The sequence below is a fragment of the Petaurus breviceps genome, unplaced genomic scaffold (assembly GCF_028583685.1).
Source record: "Petaurus breviceps papuanus isolate PSGF00001 unplaced genomic scaffold, PetGlider_PUasm1.0 90418, whole genome shotgun sequence".
Lineage (NCBI taxonomy): Eukaryota > Metazoa > Chordata > Mammalia > Diprotodontia > Petauridae > Petaurus > Petaurus breviceps.
In genome coordinates this window covers 2,519,345-2,539,052 of record NW_027187246.1, presented here as the reverse complement: position 1 = coordinate 2,539,052, position 19,708 = coordinate 2,519,345, and the positions used below count along the sequence as shown (strand labels likewise).

Below are 19,708 nucleotides of genomic sequence, written 5' to 3'. Positions count from 1 at the left end.
AACTCTGACATTCTTTATTTTTGTGATTCCACGAAACAATCCCTATCTTCATGAAGCCCCCATTCTAAGGTAGCAGACAGCAAATACATACAAGGATATGCAGAGTGAACCAAAAAAGAATAAATGCAAATAAAATAAAGGCAGTTGGGGATTTCCTAGCAGGTGGGGAGACTGAGAAAAGTAATTATAGGAGGTGGTGCTTGAGCTGGGTTTTGAAGGAAGAGAATAATTCTATGAGGGGGTGGTAGGATGGGAGCACATCCCAGACATGAGGGGCAGCTAGTACTAGGGTAGGGAAATGAGTGCATTACAGCAATCTCTATTGATGTGTCATCCCCTCTTTATGTTATAAGCTTCAGGGGAGTGGGACTAACTTTTAAAAGAGTTTTTTAGAGGTTAAGTGATTTACCCAGGGTCACACAGCTAGTAAGGTCTGAGGCTGGATTTCAACCCAGGTCCTCCTGACTCCAGGGCCAGAGATCTCTCTACTGTGCCACCTAGGTGTCCCAAGATACAGTTTTTTTTACATGTATATCTCTACCTGCCTGTATGTGGCAGAGACAATAAAATGCTTAACTTCCGCAATTCTTTTCATAATATCTGGTCTATATAGTTCAAAACCTCTTTCTTACTATGTGTCTAAGGATATGGTTTATACTTTAGAATTTTGTTAATTGCAAGTGTTATCCTTCCTCATTCTGGGGAATGTAAATGAATTCATTTGGCCTTTGTTAGAATATATATGCATATGAACACATGCATAGCTCTATTCATAGATAAGGCTTTTATTCCCCATCAAGATCTTTGTATATTAAAAGTTTATCCTAGCTGCATCTCCTATGAAATCCGAATTAGCATTTCACATGTAGTGAATCACCCAAAGGTGATGGGGGGCAGGGAGAGGGGAGAAAGAATAATAACTATGAGTCCTTCTGATTTCTTACTTGGGAGAATAACGGAAGGTCATTGTTCTGGTACTTGCCAGATAACTGTGTAGTATTGTGTGTCCTACAAGTGTTAATTGCCCCTTGTTCTTTGTTTTCATCTATAAAACCAGGTGAGAAAAATCTCCCTTTTGTTGCTCAGTGACTCTGTAGCACCTGGTATAACATATAAGATTCTTCATGTCTTCCTTATTAGCTAACCTTGCACGAACCAAGGAACATCCCACTTCCATTTTCTCATTCTCAAAAAATCACTGCTTTCAAAGTTCCCAAAGCATAGCCCTAGAAGTGGAGATAGCATATAGCACTTAGTTCTACCAATCACCATTCTGGAACCCCCAAAGGAGGGCAGAAAAACATGTCTGATGAAAGTCAGAGATGCAGCATTCCTACAAAAAGAAGAGAGAGAAAGCTGGGAAGCAATCATCCCTCATTACTAGTGCCTTCCCTCTGAAATGCTTCCAATTTATCCTATACATATCTTAAATATACATAGTTGTTTTCACGTCATTTCCCCCTTTGGAATGCGAGCATCTCCAGAGCAGGAACTCTGTGTGTGTGTGTGTGTGTGTGTGTGTTTTCCTTTCTTTGAATCCTAATCATTTAGCATAGTGCCTAGCACTATAAGAACATTATAAATTTCTGTTGACTTGACTTGACTTGACTTTAAGCAATCCGGTACCATCACCCCATTCTAAATTCAGTTTTAGAGACCATAAGTATTCTATCTCCAGTGACTGTAAATAATAATCTTTAATACATCGCCTTCAGACACATAAATCTTGTGTGTAGGTTTCCTTCCCCATCCCACCTCCCTTCCTAATCACCACACTTGGGTGACAACATGATCACTCATTTGGAAAGGTATTTGCTGCCAATTGAAGGAACTGAAATGGGCAGGTCCTGATTCTAATCACTGCAGTGAAAAGTCTTAATTTATTGACTCATTGTCCTGCACAAAGTAGACACATAATAAATGTCATATTGCATTGTAACCATAAAGTACTCCTTTTCTTGATTTTTCCTTGTTAGTTCTTTGGTATCTGAATTTGAATATTCCAGTCACTTAGTTATCCTGGAGATCTCCTATAGGTATTGCAGGATGTTGGAAAGCACCATCTAACACTCTTCAATGGCAGCTCTTGTCATGGAAGGAAAGGAATAATGAAAATTTTCCTTTGTTAAGTCTGAGTTGTGGGTCAAAGGATCAGATACTGATTTTGCCACAACTGTCCTTGCCTACAATTTAGGATTTTCTTTTGTGTGTTTGTAGTATGTGTGGGGAATGATTACTGTTGCCAGATTTAGTGTCTTGGGATTTTGATTGGGTCATACAATAATCTCTTACAGGGAAACAGTGTCTTACTTCTATCATAATTCTACCTTGTGAGCAATGATCACATTTCCAATTCCAGAGGGCCTCAAGAAATATTTGGGTCATCAATTTAAAATGAGTAAAATTGAAAGACACTTATTTTTAAAAATTTTGAAGATCATATTTTTGAAGAAGAAATAGTAAAAATGAATTCCTAAACAGTATAATATGACTAAACTATATCTAGATTAATTTTCATTAGGCCTACACAGATTATAGATATAGATGAATATGGACACAGATACAGAACATTCAGAGGAGTGCAATCAGAATGGTAAAAGACCTCATGCCTGTGCCTTTTAAGCTTTAGTTGAGGGAATTGGAGTTCTTAGCTTGGAGGAAAGAAGGTTCAGAGGATATGATAGCTTTCTTCAAGTAATTTTAAGGTGGCTATGTGGAAGAGGAGTTAAGACTTGTTCTGTTCAGCCATAAGGGATAGATTCATGAGAAAGGTGGGCAGAAGGGTGTTCCAAAGGGACAAATTTAGGTTTGATGTCTAGAAAAACTTCCTAATGAGAAGAGGTATCTAAAAAACAGAAAAAGGCTGCCTTAGGAGGTAGTACATTCCCCCTCAGCAAAGGTAATCAAACAAAAGATGAATGGCCACTTGAGTGTGTTATATTGGACATTCATTTTTGAATATAAGTTGAACAAGATTACTGCTTGTTTCTTCCAACTTTGAGACTTTGATTCTGACCTGAAGAAGGTTCTAGGAGGAAGGAGTGTTTCTGAAAAAACAAAAAACAAAAACAAAAAAACCCCCAAAAAACAAAGGCAGAAGAGCAATTCCAAAGTACAAAAAATAAGAATTCATCTAGGGGGCTAAAGTGGAACCAGAGACCTCTAGTCATGAGGAAAAAGAATAAAAAAAAGAGAAATAGAAATTGGAAGTATGCCAGTGTCAAAAGAGCACTGGCTTTGGTGTCAGAGGCCCTGAATTGGAGCTTCATTCCTGCTTCTTACTATCCATGGAATCCCATTTACTTTATCTATAAGACTCAATTTCTGGGATTCCTCCCAAATACTAAGTAGAGTTCAGACTGGAGTTAGTAATAAGCTAAGTATGGCTGTATAGCCAATGGCAAAAAGAAAGTCTCAGTAAAATTGCTGGGCATCCTTGAAAGAGAGAATTGGGTAAAGTGAACCTGCTGTTGAGTTAAACATGCTATTCAGAGAGGGTGCTGTGAGTATCCTGCAGGCTCCTGCCAATTAGGAGTGCTGCCAAGTCTTGGCCAGGGTCCAAACTGACTCAAGGGAAGACCTGTTGGCAGTTCTTCATAAACTTTCCTTAGCTTGGTCTCTTCGTTTCCTTCTTAAGCACCTGGCGACTTCTCTGCATCAAAGCAGCTGTACTATCCACAGTCCCTTCTGTCCCAAAGCTCATAGAGAGCAGGAGGAGAGGAGGAGAGATCTTGCTGGAGGCTGTGGCTCTAATCCTAGAGACTTGGATTTTTAATTCTCTTCCATGTAAGAGGTTGCTCTGATATAGCAGTTTTGCATACACACACTCACACAGACATGGAATATATATATATATATATGTATATACACAAAAAGTGCATGTGTGTGTGTGTGTAATATGTACACAGCACAGTTAGGTGGCTCAGTGGCTAGAGTACCCAGCCTGGAGCAGGAAGAAGAGTTCAAATACAGCCTCAGAAACTTACTAGCTCTAGTCATTTAACCTTTGTCTGTTTCAGTTTCCTCAACTATAAAAGGAGGATAATAACAGAGCCTACCTCCTAGAATTGTGGTGAGGATCAAAGGATATAATATTTGTAAAGAGCTTAACATAGTACATAGCACATAGTAAATGCCATGTAAATTATAGCTATTATTATTATATAAAACAAATAAGTATATGAATATGTAGCTGCTATATCACATATAAACATACATACACACACTATTATGTTTATAGGTATATTTAACACATGCACATTTACATACATAATACAAACATACATACATACAGACAGACACATACTATCTATATAAAATCAATATGGCATAATGGATTTTAAATTAGAGGACCTGATTTCAGAATCCTGGTTCTCCTACTTGCTCCCTCTATGATCTTGAACAAAAAGGTTTCCTTTTCTAGGTCTAAATTTTGATATGTCTAAAATGAGGCAGGTTGGACCATATGACCTCTGAAGTCCCTTCTTGCCCTAGGCCTGTGATACTATGATCCTAAGGTTATCTCTTAGTATAATTTGTATACAGCAGCTTGGTGGCACAACAGAGTCTAAAGGCAGGAAGACTATCTTCCTGAGTTCAAATCTGGCCTCAGACACTTACCAGTTGTGTAACCCTGAACAAGTAACTTAACTCTGTTTGCCTGTTTTCTCATCTGGAAAATGAACTGGAGACGGAAATGGCAAACCACTGCAGTATCTTTGATAAGAAACCCCAAATGGATCATGAGGAGTCAGACAACTGAAAACAAGTGAACCACCACAACAAGGTTATCTCTAAGGCCTCTTCCAGCTCCGAATCCTATTATCTAGTGTATGATACACAATATACATGTGTGAAATGCTGGCACATAGTGAATTTACTCATTTCTTTATTCATTTAATAAACATTTAGTAAACATTTTCTTTTTGCCATCAGCGTTCTAGGCACTGGGAATACAAAACAAAACCATTCCTATCCTCAAAGAGCTTACAGTCTACATTAAATGTTTAGTTGAATTATATAGTTTAATTTCACCAACCATAATAATAATGAAAAAGCCCTAAGCTTCAGTTTCTTGAGAGAAGCTCTAAAAGTTTCTATATAGAGAAGACTTTCCATGTAAACAGTATCATAAAACTATCCTCTAGGGAATTGTTGTTTGTCCTTCATTCTTGAAGAGCACCAATGACATCAAGAAGGTATTTGTAATGACTTGCAGCTTCCAACTTGCAAGCAAATTGGATTTAAGTGAAGCAGGGCTGTGCAGAGCCATCAGCCTTACTCTCTCCTCCAGAGCCAACTGGCTCTAGTAGCAAGGTATAGAGTACAGATCAGGATGACTGGAGATGGCCCTGATGCAGTGGGAAACCTCTGACTTTTTAAGCCAAGGTCTCTCCCAGGTCTGAGTTTGTCTGAGGCAATGCCCATTCAGCTAGGTAAAAAATGAGGTGGGGCAGTGGCACAGTGAGTAAAGCGCTGGTGGGAGTTAGGAGGACCTGAGTTCGGTTCTGACCTCAGACACTTAACACCCACACAAAAAAACTAGCCGGTAACCTCGGGCAACTTACTTAACCCCAACTGACCTCCAAAAGGCAAAAAAAAAAAAAAAAAAGAGAATGGCTTCTTTTAGTAAAAAAAAAAAATTAATCTGGGAGAGTAAGACCCTCAGGGTTTCTGATCAAAATAGGAACAATTGCTATTCATGCTCATTCTGAGCCACCAGAGTCCAAACAATGACCAAATGATGAGGCTTGGGCTGGGACCTATTGTTGGTCAGTCAACAGTGATCTTGGTTTAAGGCACGATCCTTAAAAAGAAAATCCAGCCAGTAAATCCCAAAATATCTTGAGAGGTTTCAGTGGTCAAAATTTATATTCCTTTGGGCAGAGTACCTGCAGGTAAGAGTATGATTCCCTATGTGAAAAGAGGGAGAGGAAGGATGGATGGAGACAGGGAGGGAAGGAAGGGCAGGAGGGAGGGAGGAATGGAGGAAGAAAGGAGCTGCACTGCCCAACTGGAACAGGCTAGTTGGGTCTCCAGTGGGGCAACTACTACTACTCACAGATTGTCTATTGTTGTTTGTCCTTTATTCTGGAAGAGGACCATGACATCAGGAAGGTAATGCCATGACTAGCAAGTAAACTGGATTTAAGTGAGGCAGGGCTGTGCAAAGTCACCAGACTCACTCTTTCCTCCTGAGCCATTTGGGTCCAGGGGTAAGACATGATCAGATAACTGGAGATGGCTCCACATCCTCTAGGGAATAAACTTGTTAGGGAAGAGGGATAGTGCCTTAGCCCTCACTCCCTACTACCCTCTAATCATCCTCCACACGTCTGCCACACTAATATTCCTGAAACATATTATATCCCTTCCCTCTCAAAACTAAGGCCCCTTAGAGAGGATGTGAACTCCTTAGCCTAGAATTTAGTGCCCTTCACAATCCAGCTCTCCTAGGCTTTTCCAGTCTTACTGTATCCTGCTTCCCTTCCCACACTTTCCTTTCCAGTAAAACTTTGTAAGAGCTCTCCTCATACTGAGAATGTACTGCTTTCATATCTATCCTACTCTCCATAAAAACTCACTTTAGGGAGAGGATTCTGGGAAGATGGCAGAATAGGTTAGAAAATTCCAAACTCAAGATTTTCCCTCACAAAAGAGTTAAAATAGCACCTTAGGGTGAATGAATGGGTGGAGATAAATAATAACAGGGGCTTAACCCAGGGTCTTCCTAGGACAGTTTGAAAAGATCAGAAGAAAAATCCCAGGACTAGGTTTAGTCCTGTGAAGAGTAAACACCTCCAGGCTAGGTTCTATTTTAACAAAAAGCTGCAAGTCCTGGGGTTAGTTGGTTTGAGAGGCTTCATTGCTCCCAGCTACAGGAACTTTTACCCTTGAGGGTGAGGGGGGTTGGGTATTTGAGCTTGGGAAGATCGAGAGAACCTCTGCTGGTAAGGAACATTAGACCAAGCTGGGTTTTGAAAGAGCGGTGGGGGCAAGAAGGAACCAGCACTGTCCCTGGTGAGTGCAGAAGCAGTGGGTTGGAAAGCCACTGGCTGTGGGCACTTATAGGAGGTGGGAAATTTGACTCTGGTTCCTGGATAGAGGGGAGAACTGAAGATCTGGGGCAAGAGGCACCACTTCTTATACCCCAGGCCCAGAGTTGATTACAAAAATTAAGCTATTACCAATAACAAAATGTATAGGCAAAGGAGAAAGAATCCAATCATAGAAAGCTATTATGGGAATAGATGACCAGGGTTTATCTTCAGAGGAGGATATTGAAGTAAAGGAATCCCCAAAAAGTAATATCAAATGGTAACCTGTCCAAAAAGAATTCATAGAAGATCTTTAAAAAAATTTCAAAAATCAAATGACAGAGATGGAGGAAAAATTAAATTTAAAAAAATATAAGAAAAATCCAAGAAAAACAAGAAGGTTATAAAAGAAAGTCAATTAGGAGATGCAGAATCTTAAGGAAGAAAACGACACCGTGAAAATTAGAACTGGGCAAAGTGAAGTCAGTGAAATTATAAGAGATCAAGAAATAATTAAACAAAATATGAATAATGAAAAAGAAGAGAAAGTGAAACATCTTATAAATAAAACAACAGATTTGGAGAACAGATCAAGAAGAGAAAATATGAAAATAATTGTACTAACTGAAAGTTATGATAAAAAAAGAATCTTGTTACAATAATGCAAGAAATAATTAAAGAATATTGTCCTGAAATATTAGAACAAGGAGGGAAAGTAGAAATAGAAAAAAAGCCATCAATCACCACTTAGAAGAGATCCTATGAGGAAAACTAATAGGAATATCATTGTCAAATTCTGAAACCCCCAGCTCAAAGATAAAATATTAAAAATATCAAGATTAAAACAATTAAAATATGATGGTGCCCCAATTAGAATCACACAAGACCTAGCAGCAGAGACATTAAAGGGCTGCAGGTCTTGGAGCAACCAACATATCAAAGAGCAAAAGAACTGGGGCTCTGCTTGAAAATATACCTTGCCAAGTTGAATATTATTTTGAATGAAAAAAATGGACATTTGATAAACTCTCAGACTTTTGAGACTTTGTTTAAAAAATCCTGAACTTAATAGAAGATTCAACATACATGAACCAAGAAAAATATAAGATACATATAAAGACTGAATACAAGGGATTCATAAGGACAGACTGTTTACTTTTTATATATGTAAAGTGTGAAATGTCTAATATTCTTATTAATAACTGGGTAGCTCATAAGAAACACTGGGGTAAACCTGTGTATGACAGGAATTTAAAAAGTAAAACCATTTAGGAACAGCTAAAGAGTAATTATTTAATATAAATGAGGTGCAAGAGGAAGAATCTATACAGAGGAAGTAGATGGGGGAGGAAGGCTAGTAGTTCTGGTAACCTACTTTCATTGGGAATAAGTTTAAGAGGGAACAATACGTACATATTTAAAAGAGTATAGAAGTCTTCTAAATTCAGAAGAAATAAGATGCTAGGGGCATAGGGAGGGAGAAGAGGACAAGGGAGGGATCTTTAGAGGGGAAGGTGAGGGAACAAGTAAAAGGGGGGTATAGAAGGGTGTTTAGATTTATGGGAATGGAAGGATAAGGGAGGGATCTTTGGAGGGGGGTAGGCAAGTAATAGGAGGGCAAGGAAATGAGTTGGAGTAAAGTACAGGAGGCAGGAATGATAGGAAATAAGAGATATGCACAAACATAAAAACCATGATCAGGAGTAGAATAGGTTTGGGAAAGTACATGTCTATATATGTATGTATATGTGTATATGTGTATGTTTATATCTATAGCCATAGAGAAACATATCTAAACTTTATTGTGGCCTTCTGGGGGGCGGGGAGAGGGAAAAAAAGAACAAAGTAAAAAAGTGCACTGCAGAGAACAAAAGAAAACTCACAAGGAAGCAAAGAGGGATAATTCTGAATATAATGTGTATTATTTATCATAGAAGCTTTCTTGAAAATTTGCTACTCATTTTGAATCTTCTCTTATGTTCTGCCATGCACATGGCATGCTTTTCCCCCTTACTTTGTATTTAAGTTCCAATATTTAAGTTTATGATATGTTTTTGTTTCTTTTCTCTGTTCTGTATTTGTGTTCTGGTCTTTGAGTCTAGAATAAAATAAAAAAACCTCACTTTAGGTGCCAACTCTTCCTATATGATGCTTTTAAAAAATTCCCCCTTATTAGTATTCTCTTCCTCTTAAAATTATTTGCTATTACTTTTCACATATTTTGTATTTATTTAAATGAATATATGGCATATCTCTCCTAGTAAAATACAGTTATCCCTTCCACATGATGGGGGTTAATGGTGTGGTACCCCCATAATCTGGAAAATCTGTGTAAAAATTTTTGGCTCTCTCTTCAGACCAGAGAAATCTGAATTATTATGGTATTATAAGACAAAATATATTTATATTATACAATACTATACATTTATTTTGTGCATTTATGAGTTTCTAAACTTTTTATGTGTCATGTTCTGGCCTTTGCATGTTATCTTCAGCTTCCACAAAACTCCCACTAATTTCTTAATTTAATTTAATTTCTTAATTTCTTATGCTGTCCTGAGATATGTTGAAATTGCAATGAGTAAAGCCATGAGATGGAGGGGATAACTGTATAAGCTTCTTGAGGACAAAGACCACTCAGGTTTTCTGTTTATAGTCCTAGAATTTGGCACAGTGTCATGAATATAGAAGTGGCTGTTTAGTTGAAAGCAATTGAATCCTCTCCAACGTTATAAGGTAGCCTAGTGGGAGTGAATTAGGATGATAATCTGGGAGAGAATACAAACCAGATCTGAAAATAGAAATAAAACTTGTTTATCAGAGTAACAACTTGTTTTTGGGAACAGGTATTACTTGTTACTTGTAAATGCTCCTGTTTAAAAAGGCAAGTTGGAAACACAAATGGGAAAGAATCTCAATTCGAAAAATATTTAGCATTGTGGTAGGTGCTAAGGAGACGGAGATAAAATGGTAAATCTCCTTGTCAGTTCATACCTAAAGCAAATACACTTACTCTAATGTGTTCGACAATGGAATAATGTGGTGAATTTGTAGATGGCTCAGAATAGTATGAATGAATATAACCTCTAAGAAAAAACTAAAGAAACTGGGGTTATTTAGGCTCAGAAAAGGAAGACTGACAGAAAACAACAGACAATCATAGATGCATAGTCTTTTTTATAGCAGCTTGTCATAGTAGGTAGTGGGCTGGCCTCAGAGCAAGGAATGTGGGCTCAAGTACAGACTGATGCTACTGGCTGTGTAATATTGGGTAAGACACAACCTCAGTGCTTTAGGCAATTCTCTAAAGCTATGAATAGCAGAGAAGGTGCCAGACTGCATTGGTAGAGGAAATATCCTCACTGGACACTGACCAATATTGATGAAACTATCCTTGTTTAGAAGATGTTCTCTCTTTTACAAGGAGCAGAAAAAAGAGGAGGGCTTAGGTTTATAGGTTTAGAGGGTTATTTAGTTCAATTTCTTCATTTTACAGGTGAGGAAACTGAAGTTTGCAAACTTTCCCATGGTCACACACAATATGTAACAGAAATGGGAATCCAATCCACATTCTTTGCCTCCAAACCTAGCATTCCTAATGCTATACTTCTTAAACAACAATAATGAGGAATTTGTATTTCAGTCATGGAAGAATTTTTGGGCAAGTAAGTTATTTCACTGAAGAGACATTCATGGATTTTAAAAAGTAAATCTGTGCTGGTCAGTGGATTAGATGATGTCTTCAAGGCCTGTAGAAGGGCCTGAGTTTTGCTCTAAGACCATAGTATAACTGTCAAGACTGGTCAGGAAGTTATCTGAGCACCTCTGTGATCTAATACCACTCACTTAAATTATGGCATAGCTTTAAAACTTCATTAATTGCCACTTCCCTAGTAAGGATTTTCATTTTGTCAAAACAGTGTTTATGTTTGACAAATCCTTTGATTCCATATCCTACTCCTGCTGGCAGAATAAAACTGGAAGAAAAAACCCAACAACAACATGATGCAGAGGCAACAGGAAGGCAGCGAGGTGTAGAGTGCTACATTTAGAATCAGGACTGAGTTCAAATCCAGCCTCAGACATTTACTAGCTGTGTGACCCTAGGAAAGTTACTTAACCTCTGGCTGCTTCAGTTTCCTCATCTGTAAAATGGGAATAATAATAGCATCTACCTCCCAGGGTTGTTGTAAGTATCAAATGAGGTAAGAACTGTCTGCTGCATAGCAAGTACTGTATAAATGTTAGCTATTAGCTCCTATCAAAACTTAATTAATATATGTTCCACGGGGATCCTTAAGTACAGTTTGGTGGCCCCTGTTTCTATTTGGGCTTGATTTCACTGGCGTATGTGATACATTGTCCAGGTGAGAAACTTAGGGCAAGGAAGACAATTAAGAGGCGATTGTAATAATCCATGTGAGAAATAATAAGGATGGTGCCTGTGTGAATAGGGATTAGGGGATGGATGTGAAAGATCTTGTGGAGGCAGAACCACCAAGACTATTTAGCCATTGATTGGCTAGGTAGAATGAGGAAGAGGGGGGAGTCTAGGGTGACTCTAAGGACATAAAGCTGGAATTTGGAGTCCACAGAAATAGGGAAATTGAGAAACAGGGAAATTAAACTGATTCCATATGGCTGTGAGTCATGAAACACTTCAATCTCTGAGGAATCAAAATTTCAGGTGGTCCAAAAGGCATGGAGAAATGAACAGTGGATAGAAATAAACTACTCTCAATGCTTTCCATTCTGGAAGTAAAAGATATCATAGAGTAATTGTATAATCAGAAAGGGAGGTGGGCTGGTCATGTGGAGAGAGCAAGGCATAAAAGATAGACTATGTTAGGGATGTATCAGTACTCAGAACAATTAAAGATCCAGAGGAAGGCATCAAGCAAGTGAGGTAGATTCTTTTTCAGAGGATTTTTGGGCAGACATGATCACAAATATAATGAGTAATTCTGGCACTTAGGGAAAGTGACAAAACATGATCTGTGGAAGCAGCACTGAAATACATCATCAAATAAATTTTTTAAAGGCAAATGTAATTGTTGAAATGGGGTGAGGGAGATGGAAAGCAAGGTGGGGCTGGACCAAGGATGGCTCACCTGGTGTGTAGCCTAATGGAAAGGAAGCCATGTCATCTGGTAGCTTTTTATTTTAACTAATCATTCTCATTATAACTAGGCACTCAGTTCAGCTGTTTTTATGTAGCCAGTACCTTCAAAATTTTGGTTCTCTGGGGTGAAGATTTAGTTCTACTTGATTCATTTATAACAAGAATCACTACAGAATGGGTTTTGAATGAAATATCCACTGAGGAAATCAGGGGTCTACAGAAACATTGAATTATTACCCATCAAAAGGTTGTTAGCACATCATGGTAGCTCTGCCTGGCAAAAACTAATTGGCAAAATGATAAGTATGGGAAGAAGCTAGATCTGTGATTTCATTATCTTCCTTATTAAATTAATTCAGGGGCATCTGGGTGGTGAAGTAAATGGAGCACCGACCCTGGAGTCAGGAGGACCTGAATTCGAGTCTGGCCTCAGACACTTAACACAAAACTAGCTGTGTGACCTTGGGCAAGTCACTTAAACCCAGCTGCCCTACCTTCCCCCCTCCAAAAAGCAAAAAAAAAATTCCTTCTACCAGCACAGGTAGGTACTTGTCTCTGCAACTTTCATTCATTCTTTTAGGGAACTCTCAATGAGAAAATTCCCTCTACCAATTAAAAATATTTGATAACTTATACTATTAGAAAGTTACTGGAATCACTGAGAACCCCGGGGTCACTTGCCCAGGTTGTGTAGGCCATAAGTGTCAGAAGAAGGGCTGGAATGGAGGTCTTCCAGACTGCAAACCCAGTTCATAGGAGAGAGACCTGAGACAGACACTTCTATACATAATAAATAGCATTTGTTTTTGCCTCCATTTGGGTTTACTCTTTTCAAGAGCAATCCTTACTATGGGTTTTTCAAGCTGTCACTATCTTTTGACATACAAAAAGCTCCTAACTAAGGTAGACTATCCAAAATAAATCCAAATTCACTTTTAAGCTTCTTAGACTTTGTATTGAACTCCAGTTAAGCTTAAATTATAATTTAAATTTAAAAAAATTTTAAAAATTTACACTAACACCTAACTTTCTAAGTGGATGGGTGAAAAAAATCATTCGACTAAACTATGGCTGACTATTGATGTCAAGCAAACCAACAATTAATAGAAGGGAAAAGTCAGTTTACTGGAAAAAGCAATCTAACTTGTCTTTTAAGCCTATATAGTCTAAACAGTAGTGAATAAAATTTGTACTTTTCAAAAAGTTGATTAAAATCAAGATACAGTTTGTTATTTCAAGAAAATATTTAGTTTCCAAATTAAATTATAATGGAGATTAAGTAGCTTAGAATACTATTCACTTCTTACTTCTAACTGAATGCCTAATTTTCTTCTGAAGCAGTTGCCTTAACATGATGGCATGTGATTAAATTGCTCTTATCATACATTTATAATGTATTGTCTATGTAAAACTCTGGTCAAATACAGTGGTTAGTGTTGGTACCAAGCTCTCAAGTTAATAATTGTCATGATCATTCTTTCTGTTAATGGTATCAAATACAGTGGTTAGTGTTGGTACCAAGCTCTCAAGTTAATAATTGTCATGATCATTCTTTCTGTTAATGGTAAACTATTAATATGAAATGTCTTTTTTTTAGAAGGGAATTTAGATATTATTAGAGTCTGTTGTATCAAAAAATATATATCAATAAATTTAACATAATAATATAAATTAAATAGGCACAGATCAATAAAAATAGACATACACGTAAATGGGAGTCAACTACAAACACAGACCCCATCGGCTTGCTTCAGTGTTGTGACTCCTCCACATGGAGAAGCTGGGAGGCCTGCTTCCTGAAGGATTATTATGATGTGCAAAGAAAGTGTCTTGGAGAGACCATGGCGCATACTCAACATTCTGTAACTTGTTTTCATCTGCTAACCACATACTTGAGATGAAGCTCTTTGATTGTCTATGGAGAATTTAAAAAGGCATCTCAGCTTCAGCTACTTTTTCTTGGCCCCATTCACTCTCTTCACTGCATCTGGTGACTTCACTCAGCATCTGGTTAGAGATTATGATGTACAGGTAAAGGTCTTTGGAGCTTCTTCCTCTCTGGGACCAATGGCTCTGAGAAACCAGCCTTGATCCTTAGCCTTTTCATTTGTTCATTTCCATTTTGGTTGAAGGAAGGAGTGTCTTTGACCTTGAGAGTTTCAAAGGTTAGGAGAGGGATCAACAGGAATCCAAGAGTCACAAATAAGGCTCAATTCTGTAGCCAGTGAAATATTGATTCCCCAAGCAGCAAGGAGCAATTTTTGGAAACTACCTTTAGAACCCCTGTTCAGCAGAAGGATTCACCTGGCAGTCAAGCCACATCCAGACATGAACTTGGTGGGGCCAATGGTATGCAGGACTTGAACTGTTTAATCTTTTCCCCTATTCCCCTCATATCTCAACTGCACTGAGAAGTTCTAGGGGAAATTATGTCCTCAGATGTTGAAGGGGGTGTTTATTTCCTCTTGCTTTATCTTTGTAAAATCTAATTGATATTAAGTGGCTAAATGAAACTGGGGTTCTAGTAACAGGCTTCTAAAATGGAGGGAACACATCTGGGTAGCTTAAGCAAACGGCAATAGAGAAGAGAAGCCCACAAATCTCTTGGGGTTCTAAGGTACCTTGGACGTGTAGCCTGTCTGGCTATTGAATAGAAACTGGAGCTTACACATTAAATACATACACACATTAAGAAATGCATTCATAAAATGTAAAATATATGCATACAATAGAATCTTCCCAACAAAATGCTCTCCGATGGTAGTGTGCAAATATACACATATAATCATATACAATATATAATTACATATATCTTACACACATGTGTATGCACACACATATATTTATATATGCATGTGTATATAGTTTTCTTTCTATATATTAACACCATGGAAGACATGGCCCAGACAAAAACTGCTAGTTTAACGTTCAGACTGACCTGGTCTAATGTAGCAGTTCACATGATTAACCATTATAAATGTCGGCAATGCTTTTCTGGACCATGCAATTTCTGATAACAGGTATCTTTGTGGTAAAGAGAGAAAAATCCCACAATTTTTAATTTAACCTCCAATCAAAACTGTGCCAGTCAATATGCATTTATTAAATGCCCACTACCGTGTTTCCCTGATAATAAGACACTGTCTTATTAATTTTTTTTGGAAAGAAAAACACCAGAGGGCTTATTTTCAGGGGAGGGCTTATGTTGTCCTGCCTCAGCTCTCCTCCGCGGGCACTGCTCTCAATGGCGCCAGCAAGCAAATCACTGGGGAAGAACAGGATGACGCGCTCACTGCTGCAGCTCTGATTGGATGCAGCTCGGAGCGCGGTGTGCGTTTCACGGGGGGGTAGGGGGGGGACGGTGCATACAGAGGGTACCGTAATGTAGCGTGTAGCGGGGGATCACCTTCACTACAGTAGCAATCTCAATAGAGCTTATTTTCGGGGGAGGGCTTATTTTTAGAGGAATCTTACACAGTAAGGGGAGGGCTTATTTTCGGGATAGGTCTTATTATCGGGGAAACACGGTATGTGCCGGGCACTGTGTGAACTGCTGGGGAGGCAAAGAAAGGCAAAAGACAATCCTTATCCTTGAGAATCTCACAAGCGAATGTGACCGAATTTAACTTGACTTCCATCCTACTCTAACCATTTAATTGTGTTTCACGAGGGCAGTCCAAGCAAACCCAAACAAAGAACCAGTGCTGTTCTCACACTAGCTTCAAGCTGTTTGTATTGCTTGGACCACAAAGTTAGTTAACAAGCATACTAGAGACAGATGGACAGGTACACTGGGTAGAGTACTGGACCCGGAGACAGGAAGACCTAGGTTCAAATCCATCCTCAGATAGTTACTAGCTGTATGACCCTGGGCAACTCACTTAACCTCTGACTGCTTCAGTTTCTTCATCTGTCAAATGAAAATAACAATAATAGTACCTACTTCCTAGGATTGGCATGAAGATAATACGAGATAATATTTGTAAAGTGCTTTACAAACCTAAAAAACTATGTAAATATTACAATATTAATATAATATTATATGAGCACTGGAAATCATAAGACACTGAGTGGCAAGTATTAAATATATGTTTATTGATTATTATTATTATTATACACTTAATATCTGCTGGGTATTGTGGTAAGCCCTGCGATACAAAGAGAGATAAAAACAGTTCCTCTCCTTAAGGTGTATGTTCCAATAAGAGACAACATGAAAATAACTATATCCATGCAAGATATATGTGTGTGTGTATGTATATATGCAATGGATGAAAAGTAATCTGAAGAGGTTATGGCACTAGAATTTGAAGGGGATCAGATAAAGCCTCCTGAAGAAGTAAGAATTCAGTGGAGTTTTGAAGGAAACCAGGGAAACTTAGACAAAAGGAAAAGAAAGAGCATTACAGGCATGACAGCTGGTACAGAGAGGTAGCGTCATGTGTGAGGAATGGCAAGTAGACCACTGGATTGTCCAGTGTGTGGAGGGGAGAGGATGAAGAAGACTGGAAGGACTGGAAAGAGATAGATTGTGAAGAGTTTTACATACCAAACAGAGGGCTTCATATTTGATCCTGGAGATAACAAAGAAGCACAGGAATAATTTGTGGTGGGGGGTGGCGGTGAGGTGAGGGGGGATGTGTTCAGATTTATACTCTAAGAAAGTCACTTTGGCAGCTGAATGAAGGATGGATTGGAGTGGAAAGACTAAAGACAGACCAATCCGAAGGCTATTGCAATAGTCCAGGTGAAATGTGATGAGGGTCTGTACTAAGTAATGTCGGTTTGAGTGAAAAGAAGGGGAAAATGTTGCTATCCTAGAAATGATAATATGTGGCAACAGATTACATGTGTGCGGTGAGTATGAGTGACAAGTCAAGGATGATACTGAAGAGGCTGGGTGACTGGGAGGATGGTAGTACCTGGACAATTATAGAGAAGCTGGAAAAAGCAGTGGAAGTGAGCTTAGGGGTGGGGTGAGTTATCAGGAGATCTGTTTTGTATTTATGAGAAGTGCCCCCTAAGGCTTCAGCAGAAGAACCAGGAAGAATTGTGAAAAAGGGGAGGCTAGAGCTGGGGTTCAGAGGCTGTTTGTTAAGTCCAGGCAAGAGATGGAAGATGGGAGAGGTACTGTCTCTTCTTCCTGGTTCAGAAGTCCCTAGTCCATCTTGCCTTAGGGTGATTAGTTTCAATTTAGTCATTTCCATTTACTCCACTTCCCTACTCCTTTGAGAATCATGTGTAAAAGAGTGACTGGGACAAAGGGAAGAGATCAGTATGTGCCAAGGCAATCAAGCTCCTGGTCTCACTAGTTTCTTCATATACAATTGGGCTATTCAAACCCCAGACCTTTCCTAGAGCAGGAAATGACTTTTGCATCTGAAGACACATTTCATTGTCTCTTAGCCTTTGCTAAAAGTCTTTACTGAATTCTCAGTAGGCCATGTTTAGTTTGAGATACCTATGAAGGTAAAGAGTTCAAGATGTCTCCAAAGACAGTTGGTGATGCTTGCCTATAGCTCATAAGGGAGACTGGGGCTAGATGTATAGATCAGGGAATCATCTGTATGGAGATGAAAATTGAACTCATGAGAGCCAATGCGATCAACCAAGTGAAATAATATATATATATATATATAATACTATTTGTCAAGCATTGTTTTAAATGCTATATAGATAGGAACTCATTTGCTTCTTACTGCAGCCCTGGGAGGTAGGCGCTATGATTATCTCTATTTTACAGTTAAGGAAACTGAGGCATACAGAGATTAAGTGACTATTGTAGGGTCACTCAGCTGTAGGTGTCTGAGGTAGGCTTTGAACTTGGGTAGTCCTGATTGCTGTCGTGGTGCTCTGCTCACTGTGTCCCCTATCTGGCTCTTCTCTATACTGAAGGGAACCAGAAGAGATCCTTGGGGGAGACCCATAGTTAGTAGGTGTGCTGTGGTTTACGAAAAGGCAATTTACTCTTGGATCCCCTTTAACTTTCCTTCCTCTTATTTATTTTATTTTCAAATCAGAATTGCTTATCTGTTTTTACTGTGCTTGCTTTTCAATCCAGAGCTCTAAAGAGAGAAAGGACCACAGATTTCTCAGGAATTTGACCATTTTGAATGTATACCTGGAGTCCCACAAGGAGCTGCTAGCTATCACACCCAGACCAGTCCATTTATGTCCATGCATATGAACAAGAAACAACTGTTTGGCATCAGAATTTATGTTTCACATATACATGACAGGGTCTCTTACATATAGCCTTATAATAATAAAAGTGGTATTTCCTCGGGCAAAGACTAGATCTTAAAGGAATTCCCTGATCTCAGGGATGGGGAACCTGCTGCCTCAAGGCCACATGTGGCCTTCTAGGTCCTCAAGTACAACCCTTTGACTGATTACAAACTTCACAGAACAAGTCCCCTTAATAAAAGGAATTTGTTCTGTAAAACTTGGACTCAGTGAAGAGGTTGCACCCGAAGACCTAGAAGGCCACATGTGGCCTCAATGCCCCCGGTTCCCCACTTCTGCTCATCTCAATCTGCCTCAAGCCCTTTCCTGATGCAATCCATCCTTCATTCGGTAGCCAAAGTGATTTCCCTAAAGAACTGGAGAATCATATTACCCTTCACTCAATAAATCTCAATGTTTCCCTATCACCTCCAGGATGAAATATAAAAAATCCTGTTTGGTATTCAAAGTCCTTCATAACCTATCCATTTCACACACACACACACACACACACACACACACACACACACACACCCCACACACACACCCCTATGTCCCAGTCTTTCTCACTACTAGGAACACTGGCTTCCTTACTGTTCCTCGAACAAAATACCCCATCTCTCTACTCCAGGCATTTTCTCTGGTCTTCTATCTATCTGTCTATCTATCTACCTACCTATCTATCTATCTATCATCTATCTATCTATCTATCTATCCATCCATCCATCCATCTATCTATCTTTCCTGGCTTCTTTCCAGTCCCAATTAAAATATCATCTTCTACAGGAAGACTGCCCGCCCTCTTAATCCGAGTGCCTTTGTTTTTTTGCTTTATAGTTTTCCTTCATATAGTTTATTTATACATACTTGCTTGTTGTGTCCTCTATTAGAGACTATGAGCCCTTTGAGCAGGGATTGTCTTTTACCTCTTTTTGTACTCCCAGTCCTTAATTAGCACAATGCCTGGCACATAGTAGGCTCTTAATAAATGTTTACTGACTGACTCTCTCTTACCTCTATGATCATTATAACTGCACAGGACACATTAATCCAGGGCAAAAAACTAGGTACACATTTTCTATCACCAGCTGAAATAGATTCACTATTGTTGACAGTGTGCCAAAAGGTTTATTCAAATTACTCCCAAGACAAAATTTCCTAATATTGCATGATCAAAGAGTCTTACCAGGCAGAGTATATTTCAAACAATATATGCATGTATATATGTATATCTACATACACACACATACAAATAATATGTGTATATATACACACACACATATATTTGTAGTACCATGAATAAATTTTTTTGCTAAGTTACAAT

The 19,708-nt window shown here is 38.7% G+C and overlaps 1 protein-coding gene across 4 annotated transcripts in view; it reads right to left on the bottom strand.

The window, feature by feature from the left end:
- The window catches only part of MYT1L (myelin transcription factor 1 like), a 704,996-nt gene that overhangs the window by 71,063 nt on the left and 614,225 nt on the right, over positions 1–19,708 (bottom strand). The gene's annotated exons all lie outside the window — the stretch shown is intronic.